This window comes from Capra hircus, chromosome 8 (genome assembly GCF_001704415.2).
Source record: "Capra hircus breed San Clemente chromosome 8, ASM170441v1, whole genome shotgun sequence".
In the NCBI taxonomy this organism is placed as follows: Eukaryota; Metazoa; Chordata; class Mammalia; order Artiodactyla; family Bovidae; genus Capra; species Capra hircus.
Window position 1 is genome coordinate 43,726,465 of NC_030815.1, and position 25,338 is coordinate 43,751,802.

Sequence of the window (25,338 nt, forward strand, 5' to 3'; positions counted from 1 at the left end):
ATATGACTGTCAAAATTTCAAGATTGTCAAAATTGTCCAAAAAAAATTCACGTTTCATAAAGTTGTTGTTGTTGTTCAGTAGCCCAGTTGTGTCTGACTCTTTGCTACCACAAGGACTGCAGCATGCCAGGCCTCCCTGTCTCTCACCACCTCCCAGAGTTTGCCCAAGTCCATGTTCATTGCATTGGTGATGCCATCCAGCCATCTTATCCTCTGATGCCCTCTTCTCCTTCTGCCCTCAATCTTTCCCAGCATCAGGGACTTTTCCAATGAGTCGCCTGTTCACATTAGATGAACAAAATACTGGAGTTTCAGTTTCAGCATCAGTCCTTCCAACAAGTATTCAGGATTGATTTTCCTTAAGATTCACTAGTTTAATCTTCTTGCTCTCCAAGGGACTTTCAGGAGTTTTCTCCAGCACCACAACTCAAAGGCATCAATTATCTGGCATTCCGTCTTCTTTATGGTCCAACTCTCACAACTGTACTTGACCACTGGAAAGACCTATACCGACCTTTGTCAGCAGAGTAATGTCTCTGCTTTTCAACACTCTGTCTAGGTTTGTCATTGCTTTCCTGCCAAGAAGCAATTGTCTTCTGATTTCATGGCTGCAGTCTACATCCTCAGTGATTTTGGAGCCTAAGAAGAGGAAATCTGTCACTACTTTCACCTTTTCCCCTTCTATTTGCCATGCAGTAACGGGGCCGGATGCCATGATCTTAGTTTTTTTTTAATATTTAGTCTTAAGTCAGCTCTTTCACTCTCCTCCTTCACCCTCATCAAGAGGCTCTTTAGTTCCTCTTCACTTTCTACCATTAGAATGGTATCAATTACACATCTGAGGTTGTTGATGTTTCTCCCACCTATCTTGATTCCAGCTTATCACTCATCCAGCCTGGCATTTCTCATCATGTGCTCAGCATATAGGTTAAACAAACAGGGTGACAGCAAGCAGCCCTGTTGTACTCCTTTCTCGATCTTGAACCAGTCAGTTGTTCTATACAGGGTTCTAACTGTTGCTTCTTGACCCGCATACAGGTTTCTCAGGAGACAGGTAAGATGGTCTGGTATCGCCATCTCTCTAAGAGTTTTTCACCATTTGTCATGATCTACACAGACAAAGGCTTTAGCATAGTCGATGAAACAAAGACTGATGTTTTCCTGAAATTCCCTTACTTTTTCTATAATCCAGCGAATATTGACAATTTGATCTCGAGTTCCTCTTCCTTTTCTAAACCCAACTTGGACATCTGGAAGTTCTTGGTTTACATAATGCTGAAGCCTAGCATGCAAGATTTTAAGCATGACCTTACTAGCATGGGAGATGAGTGCAACTGTCCAATGGTTAGCAGATTCTTTGGTGCTACCCTTCTTGGGGACTGGGATGAGGATTGACCTTTTCTAGTCCTGTGACCACTGCTGGGTCTTCCAGATTTGCTGACATAATGAATGCAAAACCTTGATGGTATCTTCCTTTAGGGATTTGAATAGTTCTGCTGGAATTTCATTGCATCCATTAGTTTTATTAACAGCAGTGCTTCTTAAGGCCCTCTTGACTTCCCACTCCAGAATGTCTGGCTCTGGCTAACTAACCACATCATCACAGTAATCTGGTTCATTAAGATCTTTTTTATACAGTTCTTCCATGTATTCTTTCCATCTCTTCTTGATCTCCCCAGCATCTACTACGTCTCTACCATTTTTATCCTTTATTGTGTCCATCTTTGGGTGGAATGCTCCCTTGATGTTTCCAATATTCCTGAAAAAAACTCAAGTTTTTCCCCTTTTGTTGTTTTCTTCTATTATCAAACACAGCTCATTGAAAAAGGCGTTCTTGTCTCTTCTAGCCATTGTTCGAAACTCTGTATTTAATTGGATATACCTTTCCCTCTCTCCCTTGCTTTTCACTTCTCTTCATTCTTATGCTATTCATAAAGCCTCCTGAGATAACTACGTTCATAACGTAAGATACTGAGCAAATAGAACAAGTCCCTAAATTGGCAATATTATGTCTTCTTTCCTCTTGGAAATTAGGCCATGGTAGGTGACCCTTGGAGCATCCCTCCTGATGGTGGGCCAGCATACTCAGGAGGAATTTGGCTTGAGTCAATGAATAGTTTCTGTATTTACTTTTTGCAAAAGGACTACCCAAGGAGAAAAAAAAAAAAAAAACAAAAGAAAGAAACAAAAAACAACGTCGGAGTCCCTAAGGACTATAGTTTGGGTTGGACCTCTCTTTAAAAGAATTACAAAAATTGCAATTGGCTACTCTTTAGGGAAAAAATTAATTTTCATTCATTTCTCAAGTCATATACTTCTAATAGTTTCATACAGATGAAATATTTTAAAATGTGAAACAGAGCGATAAAAACTACAATAAGAAAATATAGGTAGATTTCTATGCAGTCTTGTAGTTAGAGATGTTGCTATTCATTCAGTCATTCTACAAACACTATGTGCTAATACGCATTAGAGACCCAGTAGATCACACAGACACAATTCCTGTCCTGATGGGAGTCACAGGCTGGAGGGGGAAAAAGGAAAAAGAAAATAAATGAAAAATAACTGCATATTGATGCATGCTTAAAGGGGAAAATCCTGCAGAATTATGACGTTGAGAATACTAGAGGGAAAGACCAGTCTTGAATTGGAAAACATTCTGTCTCAGGTGAAATTTAAGGTGGAGCCTGGAGAAGGAGGACTACGACAACAACTAACCACTCATGTTCAGGCAAGGCTGAGCTTTGGCCTTCCCAGGTGGTTCAGTGGTAAAGAACCCACCTGCCAATGCAAGAGACACAGTTTCAATTCTTGGGTTGGGGAGATCCCCTGGAGAAAGAAACGGCAACCCACTCCAGCACTCTTGCCTAGAAAATCCCATGCACAGAGAAGCCTAATGGGCTACACCCCCAAAGTGTTGCAAAGAGTTGGACATGATTTAGCAACTAAACAATAACCCACTCATGTTCACTCTATGAATAAGGTAGTTTTCTAAGAGCTGTGCATGAATTAACCCATTTAATCTTCTTCAACAAGGCGAGTTAGGTACTGTTACAATGATGACTCCCATGTTACAGGTGAGGATAAGGAGAAGCAGCTTGCCCAAGGATGCAGAGCTAGTGAACAGAAGAGGCAAGTGAACCCAAGCAGCATGCTCTGGAGCTCTTCTTCTTGAAACTGGCTCTCTAGAGGAAGAGTCAGCCATAAGGAAGGTACATGAGTACATATGTGTGTACAAGCACATGTTCCAAGCAAAGGAACAGCACTTGCAGAATCCTGGGAGCAGTAAAGAGGTTGACATGTTCCATGAATTGAAAGAAAGCCGATGTGGTGGGAACATGGTGTTCAAGTATGAGTGACAGAGGTGAAGTCAGAGAGCAGGCAAAGCTGGATCATGCCAGGTCTTGCAGGCCAGGGTTAGGAGAATGCCACAACTGGCTTAGGTGGGGCGGCGGGGGCGGGGCGGGTGTCAAGATGTGACTACACTTAAAAGAGATCACTCTGCTATGTGAAGAACAGACTTTGAGGGAACAATACCAAGGCCTTCTTGCTTCATAATTAGTCTATGTGGAACCATAGAAAAAAAGATTCAAACCACATAAAATTAAATACTTACTCAAAAAAAAAAAACTGTACAAAATTCAAAGGCAAAGGAGACAGAGATCTATAATATTTTTTACATTTAAAGATAGTTTACAATAAAAAGATTTGCAAATTAGCAACACAAAAAGAAAAAATCCCTTTGGGGAAATGGGCAAGGAACATGAACGGAATATTCACAAAAGAAGAAATACAAATGGCTTATAAACATATGACAAATGTTCCCTTGTGCATACAACTGGAAAAGATTTTTTTTAATTCTATGTTCTAATGTTAAGAAGAATCTAGGAAAAGAAAACACTTATATACTGTCAGTGGATTGTAAATGGGTTGTTTTTCAGGTAATATAGAACAAAAACCTCTTTCTTGACTTTATATTAAGAATAATTAAGCGTAGCCTCAAATTATAGTTAGGAGGACATGCACTGACACATGTCTAGAGGGAGATATTTTAAGCACGTACATTCCTAAACCACACTCTTTATCTACCTTTAGCAATTACGCAGCAATGACAATGATACGGAGAGAAGTTTCCAAGGTTGCATATTTGTATTTAAAGTTTTTATGTAAGCATCAGTTCAGTTCAGTTCAGTCGCTCAGTCATGTCCGACTCTTTGCGACCTCATGAATCACAGCACGCCAGGCCTCCCCGTCCATCACCAACTCCTGGAGTTCACTCAGACTCGCGTCCATCGAGTCAGTGACGCCATCCAGCCATCTCATCCTCGGTCATCCCCTTCTCCTCCTGCCCTCAATCCTTCCCAGCATATACACATGGAAAAACCTCTGGAAGAATAGGGATTTAATAATGGTAGGACTGTGCATTTGCTTTTTTTTTTAATTTTATATTTTCATATAAGTTTTAAAGGTTACACTCTAATTTAGTTATTACAAATATTGGTTCTATCCCCTATGTTGTATAATACATCCATGTAGTCTATACTATACACAAGGCTTTGTGTGTATACACACAAAGTGTATCTTTGCATCTCCCACTCCTTCACCTCTATACTGCCCTTCCTCCCTGCTCTAGTAACCACTAATTTGTCCTCTATATCTCTGAGTCTGCTTTTTTTTTTTTTTTGCTATATTCACTAGTTTGCTGTATTTTTTAGTGATATAGGTGATAATGGCTTTTAACACCTACGAGTGCTCAGTCGCTCAGTCACGTCTGACTCTTTGCTACAATAGGCAAGAATACTGGAGTGGGTTGCCATTTCCTCCTCCAGGGGATCTTCCTGACCCAGGGATTGAACCTGCATCTCCTGCACTGTCAGGCAGGTTCTCTACTGCTGAGCCTCCGGGGAAGCCCTTGTAGGAGACACAGGAGACATGGGTTCGATCCCTGGATAGGGAAGATCCCCTGGAGGAGGAAATAGCAACCCACTCCAGTATTCCTACTTGGGGAATCCCATGGACAGAGAAGCCTGGTCGCTATAGTCCATAGGGTCACAGAGTCAGACATGACTCAGCACACATGCGTTTACTTACTTACACAACTGACGCAATACTTACCTTTCTCTGTCTGACTTATTTCCCTTAGCAAAATGCCCTCGAATTCATCAACACTGCTGCAAATGGCAAAATGTCATTCTTTTCTTACAATTGAGTAGTATTCCATTGTGTATATACATATACACACACCTTTATCCATTCATTTGTTGATGTATATTTAGGTTCCTTCCACATCTTGGCAAGTGTAAATAATGCTATGCTGTGAACACTGGGGTACAAGTATCTTTTTGAATTTATGTTTTTGGTTGGTGTTTGTATTTTTTTTATATACCCATGAGTGGAATTGCTGGGTCATATGGTAGTTCTATTTTGAGAAACTTCATTATTGTTTTTCACAGTGACTGCATCAATTTACATCAACAGCTTAAGATGGTTCCCTTTTCTCCACACCCTCAACAACATGTGTGATTTGTGTTCTTTTTGATGAAAGTCATTCTGACAAGTGTGACGTGACAGCTCACCGTGGCTTTGATTTGCATTTCCCTGATGATTAGTGATGTTAGGTCATCTTTTCATGTGCCTGATGGCCAACGGTGTTCCTCTTTGGAAAAATGTCTATTCAGTCCTCTGCCCATTTTTTAATCAGGTTGTTTTCTTGATGTTGAGTTGTATGAACTGTTTATGAATGTTGGATATTAATCCCTAATTGGTCATATCATTTGTGAACATTTCCTCCCCTTCAGTAGGTTGTCTTCGTTTTGCCAACGGTTACCTTTGCTGTGCAAAGGCAGTATAGTTTAATTAGGTCCCATTTGCTTACTTTTGCTCTCATTCCCTTTGCCTTAGAAGATAGAGATGGCTATCCTCTGTCTTCTTCCTTTTCTCCTCCCTGCTTGCTGCAAAGGAGCCTCCTCCGGCCAGGTGCTCAGCCAGCCTGTGGTCCTACAGTCCTGGCCCCTTCAATTTCCTGCTCTCTTCTTGACCTCACTACCCATGCCCCTTCCCTTCCCTCCTCCCTCCTCCCTCCTCCCTGGGTCCCTGCCTTCCTTCCAATATGTCCTTACCCCACTCTGCTGCCTCCTCCCACGGCAACCCTCTTTGCTCCTTCCCTTCCCAGTATGTTTCCATATGCGGGCAAGTGTACATCTGTACCTCTTCGGCCTATCACTGCGTCCTGTAGCATCAAGAAGACAGATTTATAGTCAGAGGCTTGGAGCACACACTTAACTCTGCCAGAGTCTGCTTCCATGACCTCAAGTGAACAACTCTCTTAATTCCTCCAAGTCAATTTCTTCCTCTGTAAAACAAGGTTAATGATACCTGCTCTACCTCCCTCAATTATGTTTGAGGATCAAGCAAGATAATGCATGTAAGAGTGCTCTGTGAGCTTAGAAAGCACTTTAACATTCTAGTTATTCCTGTTACTTCTCTCCCCTCAATATCCTGACCCTGCATCATCAAGGGAGCCTGACCTTCAGGCTGCTCATGCTGTTAACATGTAATAACAATGTCAGCATCTGCAGTTTCTACTGTGAATTACTAATTCGGTAATGATGACATTTAATTTAAAACAAGTACAGTTGACCCTTGAACAACATGGGAGTTGGGGTGCCAACCCTCCACACAATAAAAAATCTATAGTTGGCCCTCCATCCATGTCTGCCTTCCTCAGAATCCACATCTGCAGGTTCAACTAGCCACAGATCATACAGTACTACAGTATTTACTACTGGAAAAATCTGTGCACCCATGCAGTTCAAACCCATGTGGTTCAAGAGTCAACTGCATATAATCTATGGTTTTAGAGTTACATGAGCATGGACTTTTGGAAGACAACAGCAGCAGCCAACAATTACTGAGCTCAAACCAGAAGTCATGCACTTGTTCTAAAATTGCTGATCAATCGCTCAGTTGTGTCTGCCTCTTTGCAACCCCAAGCACCACCCCAGGAGAAGGCTTTATTATTATTTCCACTTGTTGATGGGGAAACTGAGGCAGAGCAATACTTCCATGATTTGAACCCAGGCATCTAGCTCTGGAGTCCATGCTTTTACCCATTGTCCTGCAGTACCTTTAATGATTAAGTGAGGTCTACAGTGGAGGGAGAGAAACCAGTCAGGAGGCTAAGGTTCTAAAGGATTAGAGACAAGAAGATGGACCTGACCTGCACTCTTCTAAAAAGGCAAATGATATTATTCATTTGCCAACTACCTACGTTGTTGAGGACTTAGGGTCATCAGGTACTTCCATATTCTGCTGGTGGGAATATAAACTCCCACAACCTTTTGAGAAGGCAACTAGCAGAAAGCATCAAACACCTGAGGGATTCATTCCCACATCGTGGGCTGACTCAGCAATGCCACCTGCAGCAATCCGCACTAGATAGACAATCATGGATGTGCACAAAAGATGTCATTACAATGTTGTTTCTGAAACTGGGTAAAACAAGTAAATGTCCACCAAAAGGAGATGAGGTAGAGAAAGCATTATATACCGATATAAACGAACACCTTCTAATGTGAAATGATGCTGTAGAAAAGAAGGCAAAGCATGTTGTCAAGGAAAAAAAGCATGTAAAAAGCCTGTTGGTATGGGCTTTGGCATCTGACTGGTTCAAGTTCTAAGTAAGTTTACCAGTTTTCTGAACATGGCAAATTATTTAATTTTTCTGAGCCTCAACTTTCTCGTGTACAGATGGGGATAAGAAAAGCACCAACCTCATAGGGTTGTGAGAATCAATAAAGTAATGCATATAAAGTGGTTGGTACGGAGCCTGGCATGGAGTAAGCCTGTGATAAATGTTCCTCATTTGCAAAAATATAACAAGTTAACAACATATGACACACACACACACACACCCCCATTACAAGTATTTGTAAAAACAAGTATTATAAATAATGTAGTAGAATTTTATCTCTGGCAGTGAAGTAACAGATTTTTTCTTTTAAGTTCTCTGTATTTTGTAAATTTTCTTTATTTGAACAAAGCCAGCAATATATTAACATTTAAGTATCTTCATTTTTTTCAAGTAGCCTTAACAATAAATATTCCTTTCAATCTATTAAGTTTTCTAGCATAACCCAGTCTATGCATATTGTGTTTAAGGAAATGGGGTACTTTTATTGATTTAATGTGAAGAGTAATACATTTCCCCCTTTATTTTTCAAACAGCTTGCTCATATTTCATTATATAAAAGTCTTTTCTGCACTCATATATTTTCAGATTAAGAGCACTCTGAAGGGATTATTAGAGCATAAAAGCTAGAAGAAAAGAATAGATTAATGTCTCTTAAAAAGCAAAGTTAAAGAAGAAAAACATGACAACTTTATGACAGTTATATGGGAAAAAAGTATACCTTACCTTAAGTATGTAAGGCCAGAAATTACTGCAATAAATATCTCAACTCCATGGACAATTTCTTAGTGTGGTCAAAAGATGGAAGTAATTCAATAGTTCAGCAGTCCATCCAGTACAGTGACAATCATTCTGAAAGAAAAGAAGTCTCATTGCAGAAAATGTGATGGGGCAATACTCCTTTCCAATAGCAGAGGGGAATCAATTACTAAAGACGGCTATGTGGTTTATTGTGGTTAAGGCATTTTCTGGTTGCCGGTAGAAGCGGCAAGAAAGTCTAGGATATCATTATATCTCCTTTCCTTTAGGCAAAAGCAGGTCACTAATTCTTGGGGTGTCTCACCATCAGTTCACTTCTACTTCATGTGCTTCTCTTCATGTATCCATCAGTATGTACATAAATCAGCTCACAAATCCCATCACTTTTTATATTTGGTATCTCTGTCATTTCAGAATCAGACTAGCCCATAAGAAATACATGCCCTTCTCTGAAAATCAGCTGCGCTGAGGATCTTCACTGGGAACCGCAGTTCCCCTGGATTAAAACTCCGGGACTGCTTTCGTGTGATCCCCTCCATCACTGGCCATGCCAGCATCAGTCCACCCCCACGCTCCCTTCACTGTCCTGCTGCTCTCTACTCTTGTTTACTCCTATGCCTGGTACCTCAACGGGAAAGAATCTGCCTGCCAAGGCAGGAGATGCAGATTTGATCCCTGAGTCGGCATGATGCCCTGAAGAAGGAAATGGCAACCCACTCCAGTATTCTTGCCTGGGAAATCCCGAGGACAGAGGACCCTGGCGGGCTACAGTCCATGGGATCACAAAAGATCTGGATATGACTGAGTGACTAAATAACAATAAAACATGCCTCCACTAGTACCAAATTCTGTGGCACCCCCACCTGTTTACAACAGCAGCCTCTAACCTGGCCTCTCTCTGCAGATCACTGCCTGTCCAGCTGCTTTCATTCCATTACTTGGGTAACCTTGGATAGTCCCCTATCTTCTGGGTCTCAGTTTTCCTGAGTGTAAAATCAGGAACTGATTTCAACATTCTCCATCCTCATTGTGCTTTGAAGTCAGACGTGTTCAATTCTGGCCTAAGTACTCTAAAAACTCAGACACATTGTATTTCCTCAGAGCTCATTTATTATATATAAAATGGGGATGATATCATCTACCTCTAAAGTTGCTGTAAGAATAAGAACTATGCAATCTTGCACCTGACATACAGCATGTACAGCAAATACTAGTCACCCCACCCCACCTTACAGGATACCTCCAACTCTGAAGTTCTTTGTTCTTCTCATCTCCAAATCTAGCATTCTATTACATCCACATCTCTTATATCCACAGTCGTAATACATTCCTCTTCCATTAAATGTAAACTCCTTTGCTGGCTTTCAGGTTCCTTCATAATCTGCCTCTACTTTATCTTATCTTCCTCCAGCTTCCAACAAACACCTTCTGTCCTAGGCAGGTAAGTCTCGTTAGGTTTCAAAGGACACATACTCCTGTGCCCTGCTTGCGCAACCATCATTCCCCACACAGGACACAGCTTTTCTTATTCCCTCTGTGAAGCCCATCTCAGGTTCACAGACTCAGAGATGCCACCTTCCAGATGATTTAACCCTCCCAGTTTCTCAGTGGAACTGGACATTGTTTTGAGTTTATTGAGCTTAGCTCTCCAACTGGAAAGTGACTATTTTCATTTTTTAAACTTGTTTTTCATTTTGGCACAGACTACATCAAAGCTTTTACAAATCTGGTGTTTTGTTTTTTGGGGGGGGCATCATCTCTACAAATGCTCGTTGAAATTTATAAGCCTTTGTGCCTTGACCTAAGATTCTCTTATTAATGCCACTATTTTTGTTGTATGGAAGGAGCTTATTCCATCATCAGTAAGTAGACCATTCACAGGCAACCTGGGGTCTTTTCATAGAGCCAGAGATATCCTCTAAGTGTCTCCAGTGTCTGTAGGTTTTGAGTCCAAACAAACATATTCTAATTCCAAAAGCCATTTTATGACCCAAACTCTTACCAGCAGCAAGAATGACTCACAGCGAGGAAAGACTAGCTGTTAAACTTTTACCTCAGAAAAGAAGAAGCACTAGGAAAATGAAGCTTCTAAGGGGAATTAGAAGACACAGTGAAGGTTCAAGGGAGACGGAGAAGATGAGCCAATGGAAAAGCCAGAACGGTTACAGAGGCAGGAGAATAACCGTGAGGGTAGAGAGGCACATCAACCCAAAGAAAGACAAGTGGCCTCAAATGCTGTGTGTGGAGACTAACAAGATATCCCTGGACGTAACGATTCCTAGGGAGGTCACTGGGGACCCCTGAGGACAGTTTTCAATAGGGTTGGTCCAGGATGCAGACTGAAAAGGACTGAGAAGAAGCTGGGTGAGCAAATGGAGACGAGGAGAGACTTTCCTGTCAAGAACTGTGGTTATCAAGCCCAAGGCATTATGGTGGTCATTTTCTACCCTGAAGTTTACTTAACAGTCTGATAAAAACTCTCATTCTTATTTCCTTGCTCTATGCCTTTCCATATACACAGAGCTTGGCTACTGAAAATAATTTAATGCAAATCCTTCCAGCCTCTCTCCACTCTAGTGTGCCTGATTTTGGTTCTCTAAGAAACTTTATAGAACCATTCAACAGCTATATGCTATCAAGTCTGAACGTCTAAATTATATATTCCTGCTCGAGAGAAATGATAGTTATTCATTTAACAAAGAAAAGGAAATGTATCAGATACACTGAAATGTATCAGATCAACACATCAAAAGTCCAGATTCAGGTCAGATATCATATGACTTACGTTTGGGTAACCTACATAATATATGCCGATTTGTCAAAAAGATAACTTTAAATATTTCTTCTTTCTTTAAGGGTCTTTACCAAAAGTTTATAAAAATCAAATATGAATAACAAAGAAAATTTAAGCACAATTAGCATTTTTTACTCTCCTTCTATTTTGATATGATGATGTCACATTCATAAACATAATAAATAAATGTGTAAGCATATTAAATTTTTATTAAAAGTGAATTCTAGGCATTATTTTATAACCTGCTTTTCCCATTTATTTTTATACTGATGGAAGTGTTGTGTCACTTATTAGCCTCTTATGCCTTCAGTTTTAATGAATGTACAATCATCAATTTTAATAAACTTCCCTGAAGCATTTAAGTCACTTTCAATTTTTTAATATGTAGATAATACTAAGATGGATATCCTCCAACTCACCACTAAGTACTTGCTAGGGAGAAAGTCATGGGTCAAACATATGAAAAAATATGCATTTGATATTATTGATAGCTTGTCCTATAGAATGTTTCATTCAATATGTGTTTGAGTGATATATGCTGCTGCTGCTGCTAAGTTGCTTCAGTCGTGTCCAACTCTGTGCGACCCCACAGACAGCAGCTCACCAGGCTCCCTCGTCCCTGGGATTCTCCAGGCAAGAACACTGGAGTGGGTTGCCATTTCCTTCTCCAACGCATGAAAGTGAAAAGTGAAAGTGAAGTCGCTCAGTCGTGTCTGACTCTTAGTGACCCCATGGACTGTAGCCTACCAGGCTCCTCCGTCCATGGGATTTTCCAGGCAAGAGTACTGGAGTGGGTGCCATTGCCTTCTCCTGAGTGGTACATTGAGTAGTAGACAAGTGGTATACTTTTCTACACTCCTTCTAAACATGGGTAGTATTAATTTTTAAATTACCCTATCTTACAGATTCTATAAGTTCCCTATTATTAACATATCTCTGAGGTTGAACATTTTTTACTTTTTTGCACTTCTCGTATATGTCCTTTGTTTTCCTGCTACAGTGTCCACCTTATTTACTTGTAGCATCTCTTCATCTATGAAGGATATTATTAGCTTGGCCCTTTAATAATGCAGAGAAGATGGTATACTAATTGGGAACCTTTGGGTATCAGGAACAAAACCAATTCCAGCCTCTTTGAACCAGAAAGGATCTCTATCACAGGATACAGAGGTATCCTTACATGAGGATACTATGCATGAACTTTGACATAAGTGTTGCAAATAGTTTCAGTTTTTAACTTTATCTCTAAAATGGTCGACCAGTTCACTGGTCTACTTCAAGAATTAAAGAAAATGCAGGTAAAGTCATGAATGGAAGCAATTATTGTTAAAACAAACATAAACTCAAAAAACGCTATTTCTTGCCAAACCCTTACTAAGGTGCCTTTTTCTTTTGATTCTTATAATGAGCCCATTAGGCAAGTGTTATCATTCCTCTTTTACAGATAAGATGAATTAAGCATGCATAGTTAGTAAAGTTATAATCAGATATTTATTTAACAAACGAGCTTTGCACTGACACTAAAAAAAAAAGAGTTGATAACAGAATTATTCTCAGCTGTATTTTTAATAACATTCTTAAAAGTCATCTCAGGAACTACTCCGGCCCCTGTACCACAGTAAACCAGGTTACTAGCTTCTGCAGCATCTATTCTTTTAAATTTCACATTAGTAACCTCTCTTCTCCTTCCTCTATGATGTTTCTTTACTAATAAGTGCCATCTGGCAACAAAATAAACAATTCTGTTTAGGAACTAAAGCCATTTCTTCGGTGACTACTAACTGAACCCCGTGACACACACTTCACTTTCTAACATTGTAAGCACTCTTAAAGGTGCTTCAGTTGCTTATACGTTAGTGATGTCTGTAGTAACACCATACACCTGAAGCTATGCTTTTGTCAGGGTGGAAGCAGCACTGTGCTGTATAAATATTTTATGAACAGCTTGTACTGAAATTTTAGATGAGGAGGCATTCACAGATTCTATGTAATATACTGATTGCTCAAGATCACATATTTTTCATTAACGCTTTATGCAAGCTTTGCCATTTTCTATGGCATTCCCCTTGATTTAACCTTAAGTATATCCTTCCAAAATATTTTTATTTTTTAATGAATTAGTTGTGCTGTGGCCAAAGCAGTGTCTAACATAATGGCAAAAGGAAAGCATATGATCACTGAAATTGGATGCACTCACAATTAGTCTAGTCACTGAGAACTCTGAGGGCAAAAGTGCATATATGTGAAGCCAGGGAGACAAGTTTCTCTGAAGGCATATTAACAGAACTAAATTATCCACTGCCAGAAAAGGGAATCTTTCCCCCACCCTTTTATAAATTCACTAAAGATTTATAGAAATGCTCACTAATTTGAAGGCTATTCTGGCCTTCCCACATGGCACCAGTGGTATAGAACCTGCCTGCCAGTGCAGAACATAAGGGACTCAGTTTCAACCCCTGGGTTGGGAAGATGCCCTGAAGGAGGGCATGGCAACCTTCTCCAGGGCTCCTGCCTGGAGGATCCCATGGACAGAGAAGCCTGGCAGGCTACAATCCATAGGGTCACACAGAGTTGGACAGGACTGAAGCGACTTGGCCCTGGGCTTCCCAGGTGGCGCAGTGGTAAAGAATCTGCCTGCCAATGCAGAAGACACAAGAGACCTGGGTTCAATCCCTGTGTCCGGATGATCCCCTGGAGAAGAAAATGACAACCCACTCCAGTATTCTTGCCTGGAAATTTTCATGGACAAAGGATCCTGGCAGGCTACAGTCCATGGGGTCACAAAGAGTTGGACGCAATTGACCACACACATGTGCACACCTCTGGAGTAAACAGGTTTACAAAATATGGTTTTGGAAACATTCAAGCAACGACAAATGCCTACAACTCCTGCCATTTAGGGGCAGGTACAACGTCCCTGGTGGCCCAGATGGTAAAGCATCAGCCTACAATGTGGGAGACCCAGGTTTGATTCCTGGGTCGGGAAGATCCCCTGGAGAAGGAAATGGCAACCCACTCCAGTATTCTTGCCTGGAGAATCCCATGGATGGAGGAGCCTTGTAGGCTACAGTCTATGGGGTTGCAAAGAGTCGGACATGACTGAGTGACTTCACTCACTCACTCACAGCACCCATACAATAGGGACCATGCGGAAGAGCAGGTGATGCCTCGGAGTGGGGCTGTGCCCACAGGCGGCTCTCCTGAGCAGCTGCAGGGGAGGCAGAGCCACCATACTGTCTTCCGCAGCCAGCACCTGGAGAGTCGTTGCTTCTGGGGCATGAGGTGTCCTCAGTGTTTTTTCTCCAAATGCTCCTCACTCACGTGAGGAGGGGGCTCTGGCTTCCCTGCTTCAGGAGGCTGTGCTTGGGCTTCCTTAAGGAAAAAAGGGATTGAGAAGAGAGAAGCACCACCACCACCACCATCTTCCTTCATATTGAGAGGAGATTCTTGGAGGAGAATGACTGTGGGACTCAGATCAGCAGAGGAGCATACCTATTCCCTGGCAGCATCCTCAGATGTGCCAGAGCCACCAAAGCCTGACCAGATGCTGAGCTTAGTCTCCCAGCTGTGACAAAGCATTCTCCCCAGCCTCAAACATGGCCCAGAAGCAGCGGGAACCAGTATCAATATATGACCCAGGGTGCTTTCCTGACCTCATGAATTATAGTAAGAATCTGGAACCTTGGCACAACCCTGGGAGAGTGGTATAGGAAAGAGATCAAAGTCTAATGAAGGTTACTTTCCTGCTACCTTAAGAGAATAGAAGCTTACAGTCAAAACTAACTGGATTCAGGAAAATGCACTATTTCTTGCACTTTTAAGTATGTGGACTAAGAGTGATTTCCAATTCAAATTAACAACTGAGCAAGGAAATGAGGAAGAAGGGTTAAGATATAGTAAATTACATGTTTTTCTGATAATATTAGTTTAACTTCGTTGGCTTCCACCAGTGGATCAGAATGTTATTCAGAATAAAGAATGCTTTTAGAGATTCATGAGGCTTTTGCTTTATGCAGGCATTCCACCAAGAACATCTGGCCTCGCTCAGCACCCCTGCTGTTTAAAGGGTCTGCACTAACAGAGATAGGGGGCTCCAGAGGCATCTGCTGCTGATAGCTAGGAGGCCTCATGGAATGTAGTCACTTTGGAAAACTCACTGCAATTCATGATCCTGATTCAGAGTCTGGCCCAAGGTTTTTTAGGTCCAATATCCAGATTTTCTTGGAGCCAAAGATAATTATTCCCCCAGAATGGGGTTAATGAATAAACCCACAGCAATATGTTAATGCTATGTGTGGGGGGGAATGCTTTTGTCCCCTCTATGCAAACTACTCCCTTCTTTGGAATGTTCTGAGCCAGCCACAGGGTCAGAGGTGGGCCTCCCATGTTGTCTCCCAGTGCATACACACATCACCAGCCATGGATCACTGGACCACTTAAAGACATCAGACCCAGGCTGGGAAAAACTGTTCTCCTCTGGGGCTTGGAAATAGGGGCTGAGGAGCTGCCAGCCAGTCTCTGGAGGCAGATGGATCTGAACAGCACCACAGACAAAGCCGGTCTGTAGCAGAAAGGTGAAGATAAAGCTGAGGGCAATAGAGCCAACATAGTCTTTCAAATTCCTTGTGCTTTCCTGTTTTTGATTCCAGCTTGTCTCTGAGGATCCTGGATTCTTTGGAGTACTTCTGTATCCTGATAAAAATGCTTCCTAAATCAGTTTTACTCCTTGTAGTTGAAGATTCCCAAGTGAATACCATTCTTTCCCTGTTACCATGTTATCAAGCTGACAGTGGGGTGTGCTGGGTGAGCAATAAATCAGATCAGAGGGAAGTAGACCCAGGGTGGGGTCGGGTGTGGAGAAGGGAGGCGGCAGAGTACAGTCCAGGCCCTCACTAGAAACACCTCCCCACTGACTAGATCGCTCATCCCTCCATTTCAGTGTTTCTCCTCTGCCACATTGTGCCTCACTGAATTTTTCCAGGCTTGCAAGCTGAATACTTGAATACATTAAAAAAAAAAACATATTCAAACCTATATATGATCAATTTTTCCTATTTTCAGCAGTAGACATTTTATTAAATCAAGATGTAACAGTAAAACTCTAAGAGTTATGACTGTGCTCTGCTCTCAGGGTCCACCCTTTGCATAGGCTTGATATCTTAAAGATGAAATTTTTAGCATAGCTTGGGTCAACATTTCAAATAAAATTAAATATTATATACATAGGTGAGAGAAAATGGTTGTCAGAATATTATGTTTTCTGACAGAGAACTGGTAGGGTCTGGAATAATTTCTCCCATAAACATCTAAGTACAGCTTCTTGAAATGGTAAAGAATAGTTCTGTTTGGCAATGAGCATTTTATTTTCAATTGTCATCCTTGATTTCTCCTTAAGAACTTGCATTGATGTTGTGACAATGTATAAATCTAGCTGCTTATGCATGTATTTTTAAATGAACAATGACTCAGACTGTGATACAATCTGGGGGGAAAATGAAATATATATATATATAAAGTTTTAAAAATATTGTATATAGAGGGCTTAAGAAAAAAGCTTTTCTCTTTTAAGAGTAATCAATCAGAAAAGAAATATCTAACTGCTCTCCATGTAAATTATATTGGTTATATACATAATTTTGTTACGCTCCATTGTTTGGCAAAAGCAAAAAAAGAAAAAAACATGCCTAGGGAATAAGGATCATTCAGTCATCCAAAGCAACTTCCTTACTTGATATCTATATTTATGAAGTATGAAGAGTATTTCCACTTAAACCAAAGAAAGCAAAAGTGTGATGGTCTTTTGTTGTTTGTTGGTTTTTATGATTACCACCTGGCTCAATTTTGCCCTTTAAACCATAAGCCCCAGGATGGAAAGCTCTATACCATCCAGTATTTCTCTCTCTTTTCTTTCAGTTTTCTGTGAAGGAAGGGAACACATCTGTGGGTGACCTGGGGATGTGGTGGCAGGAAATCCCCCTTGCTGGACCCTGCACAAGGGAAGGGTGTGTGAGCAGGAAGTCATCAGCAGTCTGCTCTTAGATGCTCTGAAGGATGCCATATTACCTTCAGTGTGCCCTTATTCCCAAAGTTCAAATGTGAATTATCTTTACTACCCCAGAAAATTGTAACAGAAGGTACCATTTTAAAAATCAAACACCTACTCCTCTTGCCCAAAACCAGCAGTTCTCAAATGTTAGCATAAATAGCAATCACTTTGGGGATTATTAAAGTACAGGTTGCTAGCCCCACCTTCAGAGTTTCTGATTCAGTAGGTCTGGGGAAGGGGATGGTTGCTGCTGCTGAGATGAGGAAGGGTGACAATTTGAGAACAACTGCCTTCACCAAATCGAAGTCTGTTGGACAGGGACACAAACTCTTCAGGAGATGACCTAATCATGCACAATATCAACAGTTGTTCACCAAGTTCCTTACCTTAGGTAGAGGGAATACAATGCTTTATAAGAAAAGCAAAGTCCTTCCTCCCCTCCTCCCAACATGCATGAAGTAAAACTGCTGTCCCAGGAAGAAGCACCAAGTTCAGAAAGAAGCGTTCTACTTCTTGAACACAGATGGCATGCCCTGTGAGCCAATGCACAGCTCCTCAAATGAAAGGGATTATCAACTCTCAACGATCATCAAAGAATCAAAGCAAATAGCTGAGACTGAGATTACAACTAAAAGAAAAGTACCCACGAGGTAGGAGGAACATACTAATGGCACACATGACTGGGGTAAGGACTGAATGTAGGAGATCTCGAAAAGCCCCTTTAGTGCATGGCATAGCAGAGGCAACCCAAGTATTTGTTCCTCTTCCACCGCCTTACTACCCTCTCTGCACTTTGTAAAGACAGGTTCTGAAAGACTGCCAAGGTCATCTATTCTGGAGCCTCCAGCGAGGCTGCCCCACTGCTTCCTACCTGAGGTGCATCACCTCAGCAACCCCAAGTGTTTAAACTACATAAACAATTATGGAAAGACTGTATCAAGCCAGTGGTTCTCAAAGTTCAGAGTCCAGTACAAGTATGAGGACAGCCTTTAAAAAACACAAAATGCAGGAGTCCCACTTTTGAGATTAATTCAGTAAGTCTGGGGTGAACCCTAAAACAAGCTCTCAGATGATGTGAACGATGCTGGTTCAGGATCACACTATGAGAATCATTTGTTAAACTTAGTTCTTGCTTACATAAAACAGAAGTCTTTTCTTACACAAATGACTGAGAATATGGATGATGTCATCATCATGTGACTTATTTCAGGCAAATATTGTACTACCTTGTGACTTAACTCTCCGTATGTAGATTGAGACTACCCTCTCCATAATATTGTAAATCTGATGGAAAGTTTTTACTGAATAATTTTAAGGATGTTACCAAGTATCTGCTATTTTTTTTAGTAATACTTTTGACTGTTTCAACTGCAATCATTTGTAACATTTAAGAAAAGCATCTGATACCCCTCATTCACCAGAAAAGATGGGAGAACTCTTTATCCTTGAAAAAAAGATAAAGCCTAGCAAATATAAGCCTTTCTCAAACTTCAGAATACTCTGAGAAGATCCTTTTGATTCTTCCTCAATAAAAAATCAACACCACTCAATCAGGTTCCACAGGGTTCAAATTTTTAAAATATATATATGCTTTAAAAACAGAGAGTATGTTCAGTAAAGAACTAAAAAATATAAAGGCTTCCTCCAATTGAGAACAGAATGGTACAGGTGTTCATTTCAACCTGGTGGTCCACTGTTTCAAGTTGAAACATATAAGTCAATCTTGGGAAGAAAAAGCAGGAATCAAGGCCCATTTCCCCAGAGTGACACAGTCAACTGGGTCAGGCAGTAGAGTATGCCAAGGAAATGTTCTCAAACTTCATTAATTACTAGAGCCCAGGCTCTGGTATTTTAGCACAGACAGCTGGTGCCCTGCCCACTCACCCTCCTTATGCTCCTTAGCCTTTATGGAATGTTACAGACACAGAACTCCTGTCTTTCCCAAGAGAGGAATGGGTCTGAGGCGGGCCTTTCAAATATTTGCAGTCACAGGGCCAAGGCGAGACGCTGCTAGTGATGCATCAGTGATTCCTACTTCTGTAGGATAAGATGACTCCTTTCACTATGAAGACAGACCTAGGTTACCTTGGCAAACATCCTGGAAGCACAGAGCAGAAGTGGATGGGCAGAGCCCCATTAATCTCCCTGCCTGACGCCTATAAGCAACTCTTAGCTTTCTACTCTGAGCCTCTAATTATAGCTAACTGAACTGATAAAAATAAGTGTGTTGTTCCTCTAAAGTCAACATTAACCTATAAACACATAACAGATAAAATCTAATATAACAGTTGACATTTTTTTAATATTAGACTGTTTAATAGTCTATGTGTGTACATACTGCCATTACTTGTAATGTAGCAAGATGGACCTTCTCCCATCCATCACACTGACTACAAGGAGGTGATTCTTCACCTTTTCATTCAGAACTTGTAAAAGTAAACAACTATCAACTTAAGGGTGAGGGCTGAGTTAGAGAACACTGTTAATTATTTTGACATTTTCTTTAAAAATAAAAGCAAAATGATGCTTTTGGACTTCCCCGGTGGTCCAGTGGCTGAGACTCTGCCTCCCAATGCAGGGGAAAGGAGTTCAATCCCTGGTCTGGGAAGACCCCACATGCTGTGGGGCAACTAAGCCTATGAACCACAACTACCGGGCCTGTGCTCTCCAACAAGAGAAGTCACAGTGAGAAGTCTGCACCCCACAACTGGAGAGTAGCCCTACTCGCGAGAAAGCCTGTGTGTAGCTACCAAGACCCAGTGTAATCAAAAACAATAAACTAAAATTAAAAAAACAATGCCTTTGACTTTTGTAATCCCTTCCACCCTCACTACCTTTCTTTTCCCACTGATAATGATTTCTGTTATTTCTGACATAAAGAAAAAAGAAATCCCAATTTCTATTTATTAGATAAATTTAGAGACTGACCAATTACAGCAGCAGCACATCAGCATCATGAATTCTGAAAGTCAGACTCTCTTCAACCCAGCCAGTAATTAAAATTAGCTCAAATATTTTTCTGCAAACATCCTGAAAAGTAAAGATAGGTTTCTGCTAAACCTAATCTCTACTGTATTAGGTCATATATTATGGCAATGTTTGATAAGACTCCAAAGTATGAAAAAGTAAGTCAGGAAGAAATCTGCTGCTTGTTTTAGCTCAGCAAGAAATCACCCTATTCTAGCCCAAGGAAATCATATTTCAGAAATGTTCTAAAGACAGAAAGATGTATCAGTCTGCCAGAAATAGCCACTGTTGTCTGATCAGTTAAAATGATGCAAAGAATGCACTGGCATATAAAAAATTCCTGCTTGACATATATGCTCTTTGCATGGTGATGACCCAGAGAGATGTTATGGGGAGGGAGGTGGGAGGGGGGTTCATGTTTGGGAACGCATGTACACCCGTGGTGGATTCATGTCAATGTATGGCAAAACCAAAACAGTATTGTAAAGTAAAATAAAGTAAAAATAAAAATTAAAAAGTAAATAAATAAATAAAAAGGTACTTGGAAAAAAAAAGTATATGGATAAACAATAAGCTCCTACTGTACAGCACATGGTACTATTAATATATTCAATATCTTATGATAAACCATCATGGAAAAGAATGTATATGAATAACAGTGTCACTTTATAGCAGAAATCAACACAACATTGTAAACCAACTATACTTCAATAAAATTTTTAAAAGCATAAATGTTTTTAATCACTGATTTTTTTTTTTACCATTACAAGCTAAAGGTATATATCGGAAAATGGAAGGAAAACTTGACTTTCCAGTTCCAACCTGTTTTAAATGGAAATACATGAATAAAGGAATATGTCTATTTCCTGGGTGGAATAGCAGACACATATACCCAACTACAACGATCCCAAATTCTTTTGCACACAGAATGAAAAAGAAAATGGGAGGAATAGCACTTGGTGAATTTAGGACTTAATTTTATGAGACAGGAAGCTGATGAACAAAATCTGAATCCTTACCAAATACTTATTAAGTGTTTTCCTATGAAATTTTCCATATTTCTTTGCATTGACTTTCAAACAAAATTAGTTGCACTTAATTAATCTCTATGTGTCTAAGTTTCTCAGCTAAGACTATGCTTCAATAGCATTTCAGCATCCATTTAAAAATAGAATTGTGATTTCTCCATTTTCATTTCTAATTTTACTGATTTGATTCTTCTTCCCTTTTTTCTTGATGAGTCTGGCTAACAGTTTGTCTATCTTATTTATCTTCTCAAAGAACAAACATTTAGTTTTGTTGAGTTTTGCTATAATCTTTTTTCTTTTTCATTTATTTCTGCTCTGATTTTTATGATTTCTTTCCTTCTTCTAATTTTGGGGTTCTTTCTTCTTTTTCTACTTGCTTTAGGGGTAAAGTTAGATTGTTTATTTGATGTTTCTCTTGTTTCTTGAGGTAGGCTTGTATTGCTATGAACCTCTCTCTTGGCACAGCTTTTACTGAATCCCACAGGTTTGAGGTTGTTGTGTTTTCATTTTAATTTGTTTCTATGCATATTTTTATCTCCTGTTGGTTTCTTCCATGATTTGTTGGTTATTCAGAAGCGTGTTGTTTAGCCTTCATACATTTGTATTTTCAATAGTTTTTTTTCCTATAGTTGACATCTAATCTTACCACATAGTGATCAGAAAAGATACTTGAAATGATTTCAATTTTTAAAAATTTACCAAGGCTAGATTTATTGCCCAGGATGTGATCTATCCTGGAGAACATTCTGTGTGCACTTGAGAAAAAGGTGAAATCCATTGTTTTGGGGTGAAATGCCATATAGATATCAATTAGGTCTAACTAGTCCATTGTATCATTTAAAGCTGTGTTTCCTTGCTAATTTTCTGTTCGATTGATCTAACCGTAGGTCTGAGTGGCTAATTCATGTCAATAATCATCACAATATTTTAAAGAAATTAGCCTCCAATTAAAATAAATTAATTAAAAAAACAGAATTATGTTAAGTCTCTAAGTGTAAGTGTCACTGGAAACCAGAGCACATAACCTGGTTATTGTTTTTGTGCTAAAAATGTATTCCTATAAATATTTTTTTAATTTAAAAGCAAAGCATAGCTATTTCCTTATTAATTTTTTAAAGCAACCTACTTTTCTTTAACTTGTGATCTTATTTGCTAAATCTTAAGCAATGTATTCCTGGCTAAGGCTTTTTATTTTATTATTATATTTCCCCAGTGTTCAGAATTTTCGTTTGAGGAGGGCTCCAACATTACAACAAATCCATTAACACGTGTTGCCAAAGGAAAACTATGTAACTTCTGCATTGTCACAACCCCTAGCAATTGTCAACAACCCCTCCAGTGAAGCTTTTCTTTGGCTCTGGCATGTACACAGCTGTATCAAGTGTTGCTGTTTGCCTTGGTAACAATGCCTTTTCTTGTGGAGAAGACATATGACACCACTTCGTTACTCGAAACACCCACAGCAGAGTTGGTGCAGGATGGATGGAACACCACAGCTGGGTGGAAGGGATGTAGAATCATTCACCTGGGTTAGGTCTACATGGAGACAGGCACTCACGCACCAAAACAGGAGTGTAAATTTTTCCATTTTGAAAAGAAATCAATTTGGCAAAATGCATCAAGGGACTTTAGAGTGGTTCCAGTCATTTTATTTATACATATATATATATATATATATACTCACATATTAATAATTTCTGACCCATTCATTTTGCTTCTACTTATATACGCTAAGGGGACAATGTTCAAGAAAATTCCTCAGATTTAGGCAAAAATATATTCACTGCCCCCATACTGTAACAGTAAAAAGTCAGAAACTTTAATTATTGCTAAATTATTATGCAGACATTAAACATGTTTATGAAGTCTCATGATTAATATAGGAAGTCTTAAATAACTATTAAATTCACACATATATATCCCTCAAACTTTCAAAATACAAGTGTTCAAATACTTAGTATACATGACAATTAGTATAAGTTACTGGAGGCAGATAGTTTTAAAACGGAAAGTAAGTCTCCAATGCTCAGTTTCCAAAATAAATAGTGTGAAGCAGGATGTGTTCAGATTTTATCAAATTAGTCCTGCCTTTTACGATGATGAGTTTCTCTAACAGTCAGTTTAATTTTCTAGTCAGAGTATCTCAGGGACAAAGTCAAGGTCACAGATTAGGTTTCTAAGGACCTCAGTCTTGATTTCTTTCCATATCACAGGCTGTACACCCACCAGGGCCCACTGGGAAACACTGCAGCCAGACAGGGAGACTCAGTTATCTCAAACTGTTAACCATGATAGGAAAACAAGCCAAGGCTTCATATTCAGGGCATGTTAAAGACATCATATTTTCATGGTGGTGAAAATACAGCAAAAACTTTAAAAATTAAGTAATACAGCAAAAACTTTAAAAATTAAGTCTAAGGTAACTCTACAGAGATACTGCTTTCCTAAATGCCCATACACATATATTTATAGATCTATAAGTATACATATGAAGAATTCAACACATTCTGCAAAGCAGCAAGGACAGACCATACTCCAAGCAGATTACAACAAAACCACCACAGAATTAAAAAACAAGCATTTAAACAAAAACTCAATACATGAATAAAAAGAAACTATTCTCCTAAATAACTGTTTCAAACAAATATAAATCCTAATATGAGACTGTTTTGAAAATAACAAAATGACTTAGAGTGGGAAAGACATAGAATAAATAAAAACAGGAACTCTACTGATTAAGTCCTATGAGACCTGGTCAAGGTGAGCAGAGAGATAAATACAAGCCTTAAGTAATCAAAATAAGTGGACTACATCTTCAAATGAGGAAAAACACTCAGCTCATTTGTTAAAAGTTACAAAACAAAATACTTCAGGAACAAATGCATTAAACAGAAAATAACAGAAACAGTAAATCCAAGAGCTTGTTTAAAAATCCAGAGGTAAACCTCTTGCAAGTCTACATAGAAGTGAGTACAATTAGAGACAAGGTAAGTACTATGACACACTGATGGAATATAAGGAAGATGATGATAAACAATACAGAAACGTGAAGTTATGCTTTTCAAAGTGCAGCTGACATAATAGAGGGGCAGCAGGAGGCCTGACAGAGAGGGCAAATGGTTGCAAATGCAGACTGAGAAGAGATCTCTCAGTGTCAGGCAGACTGAGAAGAGATCTCTCCCTACCAGCCTCCCAACACTCCACAGTGGAGTGGATCCAGGGTGGAGGACCACAGCAGGGTACAGAAGCACGGGAACCATCTGTGCCAACCCCAGGGGCTAGGTCTACAGGGAGACGGGCACTCACACACTGCCATGCAGTGGACAATGGTCCCCTTTTTTAAAGAAATTGGTTGGGCAAAATGTATCAAGCAGTTACAGTTTTAAAAATAAATATTTCTAACTTCTGACCCTGCAATTTTGCTTCTAATAATACACACTAAGAAAATGTTTAAAAATAAAATAACCCACAGACTTAGGCACAAATACATTCCATGCCCCACTATTTTAACAGAAAGGCATCAGAAACCTAAATTATTATTCAGACTTTAATATAGTCATGAAAACATTAAAATGAGAACATGCTTCATCTATAAAGTTACATGAAAATGAGAATAAAGTTACATGAAAATAAGAATAAAGTTGAAGAGATTATAAAAAAATACATACAAATGAAGGACTGACCAGAAGGAAAATATATCAACATTTTAACAGCATTTGTCCTTGGTCTAAAAACAGCCTTAAGAGATTGATTTTTAAAACCTCTGATGCTTAAATGTGGTGAGAATGAATAAGATAATGCATGTTAAAATGCTTATCACCATACCGAGCATAGAGTTCCTTAAGAGAAACGTAAGTGATCCACATGTAAGATCACCTTCTACCTCACACCCAATCAGTATGTGTCTTTAGTCAAAACTGATATTTGTTTAACTTCTGACCTTTGTTTAAACTGGGAACAATCATAGTTACCTGATAGGGGCAAGAAGATGAAGTGAAACAGAGAATACAAACTGCCGAACTTAGGCATTTAATAAATGTTAGTATTCTCTCTT

At 39.6% G+C, this 25,338-nt stretch overlaps 1 protein-coding gene across 2 annotated transcripts in view; it reads right to left on the reverse strand.

Annotated features, from left to right (window-relative positions):
- The window catches only part of KANK1 (KN motif and ankyrin repeat domains 1), a 211,390-nt gene that overhangs the window by 127,272 nt on the left and 58,780 nt on the right, over positions 1 to 25,338 (reverse strand). For both annotated transcript variants that reach the window (XM_018052043.1, XM_018052042.1), the window contains exon 2: positions 8,417 to 8,542. The gene's annotated coding sequence lies outside the window, so the exon portion shown is untranslated. The remainder of the gene's footprint in view (positions 1 to 8,416; positions 8,543 to 25,338) is intronic.